Source organism: Hyla sarda, chromosome 5 (assembly GCF_029499605.1).
Source record: "Hyla sarda isolate aHylSar1 chromosome 5, aHylSar1.hap1, whole genome shotgun sequence".
NCBI lineage: Eukaryota > Metazoa > Chordata > Amphibia > Anura > Hylidae > Hyla > Hyla sarda.
The window spans coordinates 78186648-78202745 of NC_079193.1; the positions used below are offsets into that span (position 1 = coordinate 78186648).

General features: G+C 40.2%; 1 long non-coding RNA gene across 1 annotated transcript in view; it reads left to right on the forward strand.

Annotated features, from left to right (window-relative positions):
* LOC130273259 (uncharacterized) overlaps positions 1-15651 on the forward strand; it is a 38603-nt gene extending 22952 nt beyond the window's left edge. Inside the window, exon 4 of the long non-coding RNA XR_008843930.1 lies at positions 15248-15651. This is a non-coding gene — a long non-coding RNA (uncharacterized LOC130273259). The remainder of the gene's footprint in view (positions 1-15247) is intronic.
* Positions 15652-16098: the final 447 nt, after the last annotated feature.

The following is a 16098-nucleotide window of genomic DNA, read 5'->3' on the forward strand; positions in this document are numbered from 1 at the left end:
ATGTCACCACGCCTGGGTATTGACAAAATTCTGTAGCCACACAGTAGTAATAGTGATGTCAAAATTGGCCATTAATAGTGTTGGGATGGTAAACACAATGATCACCATAACAGTATAAACTTTACATATATAATAATCCCTTCACAACCCCTCAAATTTTTTGTGGCTCACGTTTTCTTCCTCCTCACCTTCTAGGACCCATAACTTGTCTCTTTTTTTCCCACATGGCTTAATTTTTGTGAGACAAGTTGTACTTTTCATTGACTTTTTTTTAAATGTCATCATGTAATGTATTATGTAGCCAGAAAAAAAACTAGATGTAGGTAGCAAAATTGAAAAAATTTGAAATTACACAATTTTATGGGCAATAACTTTATTCTATGGCTCAGTACTATTCCAATCATACAAAACTTGGATAATTTATGTTTCGATTTTACAGTTACTTAAAAAAGGAAAACTTAAAAATAAATAAAAAAACTATCCATTACCATGTTCTGACTCCTATAATGTTTTTATTTTTCCACCTCCTTTGCTGTTAGCATTTTTGTTTGCCCCATGAGCTGTAGTTTTTAATGGTACCACATTAATATAGTTCTGGCTTTTTTCATTACATTTTTTTCTGAGATGTAACATGACCAAAAATCTGCTATTTTGGCTTTTGGAATTTTTTTTTTGCATTTACACCGTTGACCTTACTGCATCAGGAATGTAATATTTTAATATTTTAATTAATAGTTTGGGCAATTACACAAGCAGTGATATCGAATATGTTTATTTTATTTTTTTACAGTGTATTATTTTGAAAAAGGGGGTGATTTAAAAATTTTTTTATGGGAAGGGGAATTTTGTTATATTTTTTTTAAAAGATCGCTTTACTTTTTCTTACATTTTTGCTCTCTTAGGGACCTTTTATAAGTCATTAGTAGATGACTTACATAAATCAATGTAATGCTATTACATTTTATTGATCTATGCTATTGGAGTCCAATTGCTAAAGCCTATCTAATGCTATAGAAGATGTTGAGGACCAGGTAATGCTCTGGACTTCCCCCACAACCCATCGGCACCCCACAATTACATGGTGTGGGTGCTGATAGGTTATCTAGACACCGTTGATTATTGTCATTTAAAGGGGTATTCCGGGCAAAAACATCTTATCCCCTATCGAAAGAGGACCCCCTGCGATCTCCCTGCAGCAGGCCGCAGTCTATGCGTAGCTGCGTCTGAAGTTTTGGAAAACGCCGGGCTTCCGAGACGAGGACGTGACGTCACGCCACGCCCGGAGGTTTCTGAAACTTCAGACATCTTATCCCCTATCCTTTCGATAGGGGATAAGATGTTTTTGCCAGGAATACCCCTTTAATATTTATCAATTTAAATGACAAACAGTGGAGCGACCCCTGATATCTGTCAATACTGGAACATGTCTGCTGTTGATAGCAGCAGTATTTGCTGGTTATGAAGCGAGCTCGACTTGTGGACTCGTATCATGTTTTCCTTACCTGACCCATGAAGTACCGGCGTGTCAAAAGTTGGTAAGAGGTTAAAGAGATTCTACAAAATGGGAATAACCAGCACAGCAATACCGAAGTACATGGATGAAAAACACAGTGATGCTATAGGAGTGGATCATTGCATAATGTGCATGGTAATGTCGCAGAAATAATATCACTGAACAGGAATAATAAAAATAGAAATAATAATAATTACACAGTAAACTCCTTATAGACACAGCCCATTTTTCCCTGAGGGCACAGCTTCTCTGTGCATACACTTACTCGTTTCATGCCAATAATTTGTAAAGGTCCATTTTATCTGCCCCACTTAGCAATGTTATGATCCTACATTTTGGTACCATGAGTGAACTTTTAGCACATTAGCTCCTGATGGCTGAAACTTTCTCTTCTTGGAAGCTGGCATTCAGGAAACTACTCAGTGCAGCGGTCCACATCCCTTTTACAAACAGGTGAGGGCACCTTGTGAGACACATAACCGTAGAGTACAAACATGACAAATAAACAAAAACAGTAATAAACTATTTTAAAGGCAATTATAGACAGCCAGATAGAAAAAAAATGAAAAATAAACATGGCACTCACCCCAGATGTTAGCCACCTTGGGGCTAGATTTGTTTAATTCCTCTGGTTCCGATCGCTTAGTGACTTTGTTATGGGCTTATATACAGCCCAATGCTATGTAAGAAGGAAAGTGATGGTTACCTCTAGCTCACTCCCTTTGTAGACTGTATGATCTACCCAAATTGTATGTATGTGCTTCAATGTTATCTTGTTATAAAAAATAGACAGGATGTTGTTCTAGGAAATTGTTCGCATACACAGTACTGACACTCTTACACTTCTGGCAAAACATATAGTCAAAAAATTCAGCGAAAGGAAAAGGCAACAAAGCTAAGCCCTGAACTGGTCAGAACAAAAAAATTTATAAATAAATGTTGCCACTCACTAAAGCATGACAGCAAGAAATCATGTATTCACATAGAAAATGTAAAAAAAATTGCGTGGTTTGGAATTTACAAATTTTTCCAAGTGTACCTTTCAGAGGACCTTTAGTCAGCATTAGTCATTGGCAAACTTGGTGAAGATCATTATTTTTGGATGAGCATTAAAAACATACAAGCTTTTACAATAATCTATCAAAACAGTCAGAAGCTTACGGAACCAAAATAACATTTTACCTACTAAAATTATAAGGTGTATCATAATATTGCATGTAAAAAATGTGCCTGTGCGATACAGTGTAAATAGTTTAGGCTTGAAATCTTTGACACATTTTCTTGCAGAAGATGAAATATTTTTGGTAAACCGCTGTGGCTGAAGAGTGAGCGCATAACATTACAACGAACTGGCAAACAAAGTTGATTTTCCAGATTCTTAGTGAAATATAGTTAAATGTATTTGTCCTAATATTTCAGAGCTTGTGAAGGTGGAAAGTTGGGTTTTTGGGAGCCAAGAAAAACATCAAGGTGCATTAAACATTATACTTGCCTCATAAGGGACAATGACAACATTCGGCCAAAATACTGTCATGTTATTGATATGAGAGTATATGTGTAGAAAGAGCTGAGAGGTCAGTGATATCTAGTGTTCTACATGTTTTGTTGTTAAATTAACACAATGCAGAACAGTCTATTATTCATCTCTATATATGGAGAATAGCCAAAGTATTATTTGATCAGAGGTGAACTTAGGACAAAAACATTTAGTTAGTTTGGGATTTTTGCGCCTTTTTGTGTTCTATGTTTATATCTGTCTCCTCTTAGTTTATCAGCAACATACATCGGTCCAGATAGGACCATTTCTGATATAGAATAAGATTTTTCCTGGACCGAACTCTGTGTAGGCGCAAAGGCCAGTCATAGGCTACATACAGCTTCCTGACTGTCAGTTGAAGAAGTGGCATGGAGCCATGGCCATGAAAAAGAATACAATTCCTCACATAGGCACCATGGGGGAGATTTATCAAGACCTGTCCAGAGGAAAAGTTGCTGAGTTGCCCATAGCAGCCAATCAGATTGCTTCTTTCATTTTGCAGAGGCCTTGTTAAAAATGAAAGAAGCAATCTGATTGGTTGCTATGGGCAACTGGGCAACTTTTCCTCTGCACAGGTTTTGATAAATCTCCCCCCATATGTTATCTTAAGGTGTGGCTATGGGTGCATAATATACAGGAGCTGCCTAGTTGACAAAACATTGACCCAGACTTACTATTGAAAATGCACCAAAATTTGGGCACAAATTGCACCAAAAAAACATCTAACATTATTAAAGTAACATTTATTATAAGTTTAAGACACTTTTTAGACACTTCTTAACTGGGTCTGACAAAGGTAGCATAGCTTTGATAAAGGGGAGTTATGCAATTATAAAAGTGGCCTGTATGTACCAAACTTTTGGTCAACAATTTTAGTTGAAATATTTGTTATAATGGTCCAAACTTAGACAGGGCAGCCTTTAGATATCCAATATTTAGAAAACAGCCTGAGCCACACTGGACAATCTGGCCTATTTATAGACTAATTGGCACGGTCAAAGAATTAGACAGTTTTAGTCCATTTTAACTGTCATGAGTAAAGGAGTGAAAACTACAGTTTTTGGCATTACTATGTGGCCTAAGTTATAATTTGGCACAATAATGTGGCACAGTTTAGTGTTTTGAGTGCTACTGTGGCCTTACCCATACAAAAAGTTTTGTCAGATACAATTTAAGCCATAAATACAGAGGCATTTGAAAAAAACATCTTACAGTCCATATTTGTTACCATCTTTATGCCTACAGAAAAGTCTCTATTGCAGAATGTGATGATAAAAATAACAGATAAATAGATGATGTATGTTGGAATGCATAGCCCTAAAAATAATATCAGCACACATTGTGGGAGTCCAGGTGCCCTGGCACTAGTTGAAAGGCTGACTCATTGTTGGTGTTGGCTAGCCATTTTTCTCATTCTGCCTTCCAAACTAACCACATTGCCTGATTCAGTAATGCATAGTTTAGAAATAAACACACGCTTGATGATAATATCATTCAGAGCTGGAGGATTAATGGCTTCATGACCTCTTACTTTTGGACCACACCTAGGGTTGTCCGAAGTTCTGTCATCTTCAGTTGACTTCTCAAAATATACTGTATATGCCAGCAAGGACGTGTAATGGTATTGTTCATAAATATTTGCTAGGAATAAAACAGCCCTTGGATTCCCAAGTGTCCTACAATATTTTGCTTAGGATTTTGCTAAGTCATTCATTACACCCATTATTTTATCTTAAATCGGTAAGAATTTGTAAATTCAGGTAGAATTCATTACTGATATACTAGTTGAGTTACTCTCAAATACAATGTTATTGCTTGATCAACAACTAAGATGTCTTCATCTGAAATGCTTAAGTAATGTCATTATTTTGGAGGACTCAGATTTATTTGATGACAACCTATACAGGAATATGGGTGCACTAGTGTGGTAGATGTATACAACGACATTGGCTATCCCTCAACACTGATGTTAAAATTGAGACATTCGCCAGTATATCCTTACATGAAGGATATACCAGAGCCCGCACACCAACACCAAGGTTTCTCAAATGGTACGGGACCTAACGCTAAACCTACCTGTGCGTGACAAGTAAAACAGGGGCCAGTGGGCAATTACGGCAGCATTCGGTCGACTCACAGTGTCCTCCCAGGTACCCTCCAGCGGGGCTACAAGCACACACAAACAATGGGAGGAGAGAGGCAAGCTGCAAGCCCCACCTAAGTTGGCTAATATAGGTGCATGGCCTCACAGGTGCTACCCTAATGCTGCCTTGAAGATATTCAAGGCGCATTAACTATGGAGTTTACACACCTCCAAGTATAAAATTTAAAAAAACAACAAAAAACGTGGTCTCAAATGGCTGGAGGGGCTCAACCCAAAATGTGGTTGTGCATTTATACTGTGGGAGCAGATCCTGCCCTTGTAGTCCATTGTTAGGGGCGATCCCCAGCATAAAAATGCATACAATGGAGGTTGCCTGCAGCGGACTACAAGTGCCACAATAGAATCCTACACCAGATAGACGATGTGGATGTGTAACAATTAGAATAATACAATACAGGAATATGGGTGCACTACTGTGGTAGATGTATACAATGACATTGGCTATCTTTCCTTATTTTTCCATCAACCTAGCCATTTGAGGGCTTGTTTTTTCCCACACCAATTGTACCTTGTAATGACACCTTTGTAATTCACCAATACAGTTACAATGTTTTGAGCACTCTATGCTGCCTTCTCAGTATAGAACTGCCAAAATGATGTAACTGTGTTACTGAATAAAAGCATCCAACTTATTTGCACTTAGAGGTGTACTCCAGTGGAAAACAATTGTTTCAGATCAACTGGTGCTAGAAATTAATTACTTCCATTAAAAAATCTTAATCCTTCCAGTACATATCAGCTATTGTATACTACAAAGGAAGTTGTGTAGTTCTTTCCATTCTGAGCAAAGTGCTCTCTGCTGACACCTCTGTCTGTGTCAAGAATTGTATAGAGCAGGAGAAGTTTTTCTAATGGCGATTTGCTCCTACTCTGGACAGTACCTGACACAGACAGAGGTGTCAGCAGAGACCACTGTGCTCAGAACTGCACCACTTCTGGAGCATACAGCAGCTGATAAGTTTTTGAAGGGTTAAACAGAAGTAATTTACAAATATGTATAACTTTTTAGCACCAGTTGATTTGAAAACAATTGTTTGGTTTTCACCAGAGTATCCCTTTCAGGATCTGGTGGTGCTGCAGTTAAATTTTTACTTTACTTGATAATCTTGGGCCCAGGAGGTCGGGGGCCTCCCATTGCATGTACCTGATTGTAAAGGGAGTGAGGCACAGAATTGATGAGTGGACCTGGTGGCCCTTTTGGGAGCTATTTTTGGTGGCCCTAATCAGTGATTGACAACTACATATGTATGTAAGTTAAAAAAGAGGCTTTATTCATTGCGCAGGACCACCCACTTGACTATATAACCAGAAATGAGCGAAGTATTCAAGTGAGCGGTCTCTCTCTACATGCACACTTACACACAGATAGCTGTCAGTCTCTGAATAGGACCACCTACATGACCACTTAGCCCAGAATGTCCAGTTTTACCTTAAAGGGGTATTGCAGGAAAATACTTTTTTTTATATATCGACTGGCTCCAGAAAGTTAAACTGATTTGTAAATTACTTCTATTAAAAAATCTTAATTCTTTCAGTACTTATGAGCTTCTGAAGTTAAGGTTGTTCTTTTCTGTCTAAATCCTCTCTGATGACACCTGTCTCAGGAAACGCCCAGTTTAGAAGCAAATCCCCATAGCAAACCTCTTCTAAACTGGGTGTTTCCCGGGACAGGTGTCATCAGAGAGGATTTAGACAGAAAAGAACAACCTTAACTTCAGAAGCTCATAAGTACTGAAAGAATTAAGATTTCTTAATAGAAGTAATTTACAAATCTGTTTAACTTTCTGGAGCCAGTTGATATATATAAAAAAACTTTTTCGTGGAATAACTCTTTAACCCCTTCCCGACCTATGACATACCTGTACGTCATGAGTGGGAAGGTGTTCCCGACCCATGACATACAGGTACGTCATGAACATTTTGTGCCGCTACTCACGGCATCCCGCAGCGCCCGGTAAGATGGTGGCTATCACTGATAGCCAGCCATCTTACCATGCGACCACGGGGGGTTTCATCCCACCCCCCCAACGATCGCTGCTATCAGCTGGTCAAATCTGACTAGCTGATAGAGGGTTTCGCTATGAGAATACTTAGCAGCCCGGTGTGTGAGTCCCGATTACGGGGATCGGGACAAACACCGTTCTGCTAAGTGTCCCATCCCCCGGCGTCACTTACCCGGCCATGCGGCGTCCCGAGCGGTCCCGGCGCGAGCGACGTCCTCCAGGCAATATTCTGGGAACATTCTGAGAATATTTTATCCTATAAAAATAAAGAAAAACATTAATAGATAGGAGAGCTTTCTTTGATGAAAGATCTTTTCTCCAACTATCGGAGGGAAATTCTTTTCAGGTGATATGTCTGTCATCAGTTGACTAAAACAATCATAATTTATTCTTCAATTTCACTTAATGAACGGTCATTTTGGTTAAAATTTTCACTTTTATCTACTTTACCCTTAGGTGTATGGTCATATTTAGTGCAGATGTGTTAGATTTTGTACAGTTTCCAAGAATTAAAAATAAAAAACTTCTTTATGATTGATACCCCATGCAATAGAATAGGAGTTCTATTATTATGGCTGCTAAAACTAATTCTGTTATTCAACTCATCATACATAAAAGAACAAGATCCCATTTAACCGATCTCCCAAAATAATAAAGAATACATTAATTCTGCTAAATCTATATTTTAAGTAATAAATTAGTCACATATCTAACTTTGAGGGCAGGAAAAGCTAGATAATATCCATTGACTGGAATGATTTTTCCTCTTGCCTTTTATATTAAGCAACAAAAACCCCAGCGGACATATTTGGCTGTAGAGATCTTTTGGCAAATCTTGTGTCTGCCTAATTTGTTCTGTTGATAGGATTCCACATCTGATCAGAGTGAAAATGTACAAAGTCTGTATATTAATGAGCCATTTTGTTTTTTGGCAATAGTCAATAGGCCTTGATGTGTGGACAGGAAACATTTACATGTTTAACTATGTTTAGACTGTACAGAGTAAAAAATTCATTTAAAAATGACAGCTATACGCCAGAACAAAGTTTGGTGAGGTGAAAATAGATCATAAATTTATATGTGGGAATTGACTGGAACTATTCTTCACGTGACACCGGTATTTTGCTTGTAGACACACATGAGGTTTTTAAGATCATCATTTGTGTTTTTAGGAACAATTGTTTACAAAAGCAACAAAAAATTGCTTTTCATTGTTTGTATATTGTGTAGTAGTAATGTTAGTAATCACAACATTTCCATTTAATCACTTGAAGTGCATGTATAGCTTTTTAACCATGTTTATTTTTTCCAACGCTAGAATAAAGAAAAGAAAATTACTTTGTAGAATGCGTTGACTAAAAATTGCCTATATGTTGTTACATACAGCTCTTATGCAGAACTATGGCGCTCATTTACTATTGCAAACCCGACATGTTTTGTCGGGTTGTGCGCCAGATTCTGTCGCATTGCACCAGAAATTCTGTCTGCACAGCTTTTGTGCCAGAATTGGAAAAACCCTGGCTAACTCTCCATTTTGCTAAGAAAACCTGAAAAAGGGGTGTGACAGCCTGGGAAAGGGGGCTTGGTCTCCAAAAACGGGGCGTGTTCCTGACATTTTCACAAAAACCCAACATATTTACTAAGGTTTCCACATAAAATGTGGTGAATTTGAGCTGAGGAAAACCAGACAGATCAGAGCATGTGTAAAAAAAGCAAAGTGTAGGGAAAGTGGAAAATGTAGGGAAACCTAAGTAAATACCATGGAAAATAAATTGTAGGGACTTAAAACCCACAAAGAAACCTACACTCCACTCTTAGCAAATGAGGTCCTATATGTCAGCATAGCAACAAATTGTGATACAATAAGTAGCCTCATCCTTCATTATTTCTTCCATTGTCCTCCAACTTCCAGACTACTGAAATATACTTACCTAGCTGAATTCAACTGACTGGTGCAGTACTAGGTTAGTGTCATTGTGCACTTAGTCAGGAAGAACAATCACCCAGTTGTCGAGTGTGTTGACTATAGGGCTGCCCTTCCCTTCCCCTGTCATTTGAAATAACTTACCAAATACATGTTAGGGTACATTCACGTGGTGATTGTACCTTCCATGGCATGTATACATCGGCTACCTGTCAAAATGGGATGCTGATGTATATGAGCATTGACAGGCAATGGTTCCATAGACTTCACTGGCCCAAATATTTTCAGCTAGTGACGACATTCAATCTTTGGCAGCAGCCAATAATATTACTGCAACACATCTGCAGGTCATTTAAAATACATGTTAGTAATAATACAAGTTGTGCAATATAATCTGGTTCATCTTCTGATCCTGAGCAGGATCAGCATGGATTCCTTGGGTAGGAGGAAGAGTTCCTGGGCCAACAAATCTTTTAACCCCTTAAGGACCGGGGTTTTTTCCGTTTTTGCATTTTTGTTTTTTTCTCCTTGCCTTTAAAAAATCATAACTCTTTCAATTTTGCACCTAATAATCTATATTATAGCTTATTTTTTGCGCCAGCAATTCTACTTTGTAATGACATCAGTCATTGTGGCCAAAAATCTACGGTGAAACGGAAAAAAAAATCATTGTGAGACAAAATTGAAAAAAAACGCCATTTTGTAACTTTTGGGGGCTTCCGTTTCTACGTAGTACATTTTTCGGTAAAAATGACACCTGATATTTATTCTGTAGGTCCATAAAATGATACCCTATTTGTATAGGTTTGGTTTTGTCGTACTTCTGGAAAAAATCTTAACTTTATGCAGGAAAATGAATACGTTTAAAAATTGTCATTTCTGACCCCTATAACTTTTTTATTTTTCCGTGTATGGGGCGGTATAAGGGTTAATTTTTTGCGCCGTGATCTGAAGTTTTTAACGGTACCATTTTTGCATTGATAGGACTTATTCATTTTTTCATGATATAAAAAGTGACCAAAAATGCACTATTTTGGACTGAATTTTTTTGCGCGCACGCCATTGACCGTGCGGTTTAATTAATGATATATTTTTATAATTCGGACATTTCCGCACGCGGCGATACCATATATGTTTATTTTTATTTACACTGTGGTTTTTTTTTATAGGAAAAGGGGGGTGATTCAAACTTTTAATAGGGGAGGGGTTAAATTATGTTTATTCACTTTTTTTTTTCACTTTTTTTTTTGCAGTGTTATCGCTCCCATAGGGACCTATAACACTGCACACACTGATCTTTTACATTGATCACTGGTTTCTCATAGGAAACCAGTGATCGATGATTCTGCCGCTTGACTGCTCATGCCTGGATCTCAGGCACTGAGCAGTCATTCAGCGATCGGACAGCGAGGAGGCAGGTAGGGGCCCTCCCGCTGTCCTGTAAGCTGTTCGGCATGCCGCGATTTCGCCGCGGCTATCCCAAACAGCCCACTGAGCTAACCGGCATGCTATCAGTTTCACTTTAGACGCGGCGTTCAACTTTGAACGCCGCGTCTAAAGGGTTAATAGCGCACGGCACAGCGATCAATGCCGTGCACTATTAGCCATGGGTCCCGGCCGTTGTTGTCCCGGGTCCCGGCTAACAACGGCCGGGCCCGACCTGCTATGATGCGGGGTCACGCCGTGGCCTCACGTTATAGATCGGGAGTGGACACATGAATTTCCAGTACGTCATGTGCCCTTAAGGGGTTAAAGGGGTACTACAGCCTAATACATCTTATCCCCTATCCAAAGGACAGGGGATAAGATGTCTGATCGCAGGGGTCCCGCCGCTGGGGACCCCTGCAATCTGTCATTCAGCACACATCTTTGAGAGCTCTCTGCAGCTCTGGAGGCTCCGAGTGTGCAGCGTGATGACCACAGGGCTATATCAACTGGCTCCAGAAAGTTAAACAGATTTGTAAATTACTTCTATTAAAAAATCTTAATCTTTCCAATAATTATCAGTTGCTGAAGTTGAGTTGTTACTTTCTGTCTGGCAACAGTGCTCTCTGCTGACATCTCTGCTTGTCTCTGGAACTGCACAGAGTAGAAGAGGTTTGCTATGAGGATTTGCTTCTACTCTGGACAGTTCCCGAGACAGATGTCCTCAGAGAGCACTTAGACAGAAAAGAACAACTCAATTTCAGCAGCTCATAAGTACAGAAAGGATTAAGATTTTTTTGAAGTAATTTACAAATCTGTTTAACTTTCTGGAGCCAGTTTAAATATATATAAAAAAAGTTTTTTTTCTGGATAACTTCTTTAACCCCTTAAGGACACAAGATGTTCTCATACGTCTCCATTTCCGAAACCTTAAGGACACATGACGTATAGTGTTGAGCGGCATAGGCCATATTCGAATTCGCGAATATTCGCGAATATATGGACGAATATTCGTCATATATTCGCGAATATTCGCATATTCGTAATATTCTCGTTTTATTTGCGCATATGCGAACATTCGCGTATGCGAAAATTTACATATGCGGAAATGAGCATATACAAAAATTAGCATAAGCGGTAATTCGTAAATGCGAAAATTAGCATATGCAAAATTTCGCATATGCGAAAATTCGTACACCAGTCTCACACAGTAGTATTACAGCCTTCTTTACACCACACAAGCTGGAAGCAGAGAGGGGTGATCACTGTGATGTGTACTGTGAAAAAAAAAAAAACGAATATTCGTAATTACGAATATATAGTGCTATATTCGCGAATATTCGCGAATTCGCGAATATGCGATATTCGCGAATAAAATTCGAATTGCGAATATTCGCGAGCAACACTAATGACGTATGAGAACGTCATGTGCTTTACCGGCTCCCCGCAGCGATCTGGAGCGGAGCCGGTGCCCGATGCCTGCTGAAATCGTTCAGCAGGCATCGGGGCATATCGCCCAGGGGGGTCATGATGACCCCGCATGTCGGCGATGGCCGCAGATCGCTGGACAATTCAGTCCAGCGATCTGCGGCGGATTCCGGGTCAATCAGGTCTCCAGTGACCCGGTGACCCGGAATTACTGGCTGATCGGGGCCATCAGAGACGGACACAAACATCCATAGCCAGCAGGGGTGAGGTGGCACTGGTGCCACCTCACGATCGCCCTGATTCGTCAGCCGACCAATCAGGGCGCCTGCTGCGGGTGTCACTCCCGTAACCCGCTCCGCCCCTCTTCCGGAGGAAGTGAGCGGGTGCGGGAAGAAGACCCCGGGTGCTGGGGACCCCGATCCCCGGCGTCCCTGTTGGGATTGGGGCCCCAGGAGCGACGGCGGCGGCGAGGGACTGACCCGCGCGGCGGCGTGGAGCAGCAGCAGTAGGAGGTGAGTGAGTGACAGCCTCCTGCTGTTGCTTAGCAACAGCTTCCAGCATGCAAAAAGGGCATGCTGGGAGCTGTAGTCATGTAACAGCAGGAGGCAGACCACCACAACTCCCAGCATTCCCTTATGGGCATGCTGGGACTTATAGTTTTGCAACAGCTGGAGGCACATTTTTTTCTATGGAAAAGTGTACCTTCAGCTGTTGTATAACTATAATTCCCAGCTTGCACAATCAGCTAAAGTGCATGCTGGGAGTTGTAGTGGTGCATAACTACAACTCCCAGCATGCCCGTTGGCTGTCGGTGACTGCTGAGAGTTGTAGTTTTGCAACAGCTGAAGGCACTCCGAGTTAAGTAGCAAACCAGTGTGTCTCCAGCTGTTGCATAACTACAATCCCCAGCATCCCCAGCCAAAGTAGTATGCCTCCAGCCGTCCACTGTCCGTACATGCTGGGGGTTGTAGCTTTTGCAACAGCTGAAGGCACACTGGTTGCAAAACACTGAGTTTGTTACCAAACTCGGTGTTTCACAACCAGTGTGCCTCCAGCTGTTGCAAAACTACAACTCCCAGCATGCACTGATAGACCGTACATGCTGGGAGTTGTAGTTTTGCAACAGCTGGATGTTTCTCCCCCCCCCCCCAATGTGAATGTACAGGGTACACTCACATGGGCGGAGGTTTACAGAAAGTATCCGGCTGCAAGTTTGAGCTGCGGCAAATTTTCTGCCGCAGCTCAAACTGCCAGCGAGAAACTACTGTGAACCCCCGCCCGTGTGACTGTACCCTAAAAACACTACACTACCACAAAATAAAATAAAAAGTAAAAAAACACTACATATACACATACCCCTACACAGCCCCCCTCCCCAATAAAAATGAAAAACGTCTGGTACGCCACTGTTTCCAAAACGGAGCCTCCAGCTGTTGCAAAACAACTACTCCCAGTATTGCCAGATAGCCACTGACTGTCTAGGCATGCTGGGAGTTTTACAACAGCTGGAGGCACCCTGTTTGGGAATCACTGGCGTAGAATACCCCTATATCCACCCCTATGCAAGTCCCAAATTTAGGCCTCAAATGCGCATGGCGCTCTCACTTTGGAGCCCTGTCGTATTTCAAGGCAACAGTTTAGGGCCACATATGGGGTATCGCCGTACTCGGGAGAAATTGTGTTACAAATTTTGGGGGGTATTTTCTGCTATTACCCTTTTTAAAAATGTAAAATGTTTGGGAAAACAAGCATTTTAGGTAAAAAAAATAAAAAAATGTTTACATATACAAAAGTTGTGAAACACCTGTGGGGTATAAAGGTTCATATTACCCCTTGTTACGTTCCCCGAGGGGTCTAGTTTCCAAAATGGTATGCCATGTGTTTTTTTTTGCTGTCCTGGCATCATAGGGGCTTCCTAAATGCAGCATGCCCCCAGAGCAAAATTTGCTTTCAAAAAGCCAAATGTGACTCCTTCTCTTCTGAGACCTGTAGTGCGCCAGCAGAGCACTTTTCACCCCCATATGGGGTGTTTTCTAAATCGGGAGAAATTGGGCTACAAATTTTGGGGGGTATTTTCTGCTATTACCCTTTTTAAAAATGTTAACATTTTGGGAAACCAAGCATTTTAGGTAAACAAAAATATTTTTTTTTTCACATATGCAAAAGTCGTGAAACACCTGTAGGGTATTAAGGTTCACATTACCCCTTGTTACGTTCCCCGAGGGGTCTAGTTTCCAAAATGGTATGCCATGTGGTATGTTTTTTTCTGTCCTGGCACCATAGGGGCTTCCTAAAGGTGATATGCCCCCCAAAAACCATTTGTCGCTCCTTCCCTTCTGAGCCCTCTACTGCGCCCGCCGAACAATTTACATAGACATATGAGGTATGTGCTTACTCGAGAGAAATTGGGTTACAAATACAAGTAAACATTTTCTCCTTTTTACCCCTTGCAAAAATTCAAAAATTGGGTCTACAAGAACATGCAAGTGTAAAAAATGAAGATTTTGAATTTTCTCCTTCACTTTGCTGCTATTCCTGTGAAACACCTAAAGGGTTAATACACTTACTGAATGTCATTTTGAATACTTTGGGGGATGTAGTTTTTATAATGGGGTCTTTTATGGGGTATTTCTAATATGAAGACCCTTCAAATCCACTTCAAACCTGAACTGTTCCCTGAAAAATAGTGAGTTTGAAAATTTTGTGAAAAATTTCAAAATTGCTGCTGAACTTTGAAGCCCTCTGGTGTCTTCCAAAAGTAAAAACTCATAAATTTTATGATGCAAACATAAAGTAGACATATTGTATATGTGAACCCAAAAAAATATATATTTTGAATATCCATTTTCCTTACAAGCAGAGAGCTTCAAAGTTAGAAAAATGCAAAATTTTCATTTTTTTCATCAAATTTGGGGATTTTCCACCAAGAAAGGATGCAAGTTACCATAAAATTTTACCACTAAGTTAAAGTAGAATATGTCACGAAAAAACTGTCTCAGAATCAGAATGATAACTAAAAGCATTCCAGAGTTATTAATGTTTAAAGTGACAGTGGTCAGATTTGCAAAAAACGCTCTGGTCCTTAAGGTGTAAAATGGCCTGGTCCTTAAGGGGTTAAGGACCATTTGGAAAGAATGCAAGGGAGCATGGACACTTGTCAAAGACAAGTGTCCCTGCTCCTTGCAAAGCATGCTATGCTGACAGTGTCTAGCAACTATAAAGATGGCACTGATTAAATCTGTTTATTTTATAGGGGAAAAGCAGGAACATGACACTGCTAGGTACATTAAGCAGCAGCTTTTTTTTCCACTGGAACAGAAGATCTGGTATGATGACATTCAAGCCTTGCCGAATTACTCTGGGTGGGCCAACTTTCATCTTATGTGTATGGGCATGTTAAGTCTAATCACAGACCACATGTTAGGTTCTTTAAATGAAGTCATTACAGCACACTTATTCCCTGGGGAATAATAGATTTAATGCCCTTCTTTACAATATTACTAGTTCATACAAACCCAGAAAATAACTCACAATGGAATTTGAAATAACATTTTAAAAAGTCCCATTTTAAGCTGACATCTAGAATACAGAACGTGGGAAGTCAAGAATGTCATAAGTAGTATAAAAACGACAAATACCCATAAGTGCACCTGTTGATATTTTGGCATAGTTCTTCAATGATAACAATGATTTACAAGTGTGTGAATGCACCGCTTCTGATTTATCATCTACAACGGCTGTCACTGTGCCAACATAACCTCAAATCATCCAGTAAAAAGAGAAAGGAGAATGAATGTTCAGCTACTGGTGGTATTCTAAGCATTTAAATCACTTGATCCTACAAGAACAGTGAATTTATCCTGCCTATTAAAAATGGTCTTTAGGGAGTCCTACCAGTCTCTTAGACATGCTTGACAGGCTGGTCTGTGGCTGACGGAGCTAACATCGAAGCAGCAGGGGAAGACTGTGCTCTGGAAACAGACTGGTGTTTCTCTAATCCCGCCATGCCAACTGTATCCATCTGAGCCTGGTAAATTTAAAATTGGTCGATACGCTGTTGGCCCAGGGGCTGCAGTTGCCAAGAATACAGCACAGTAGAAAGTA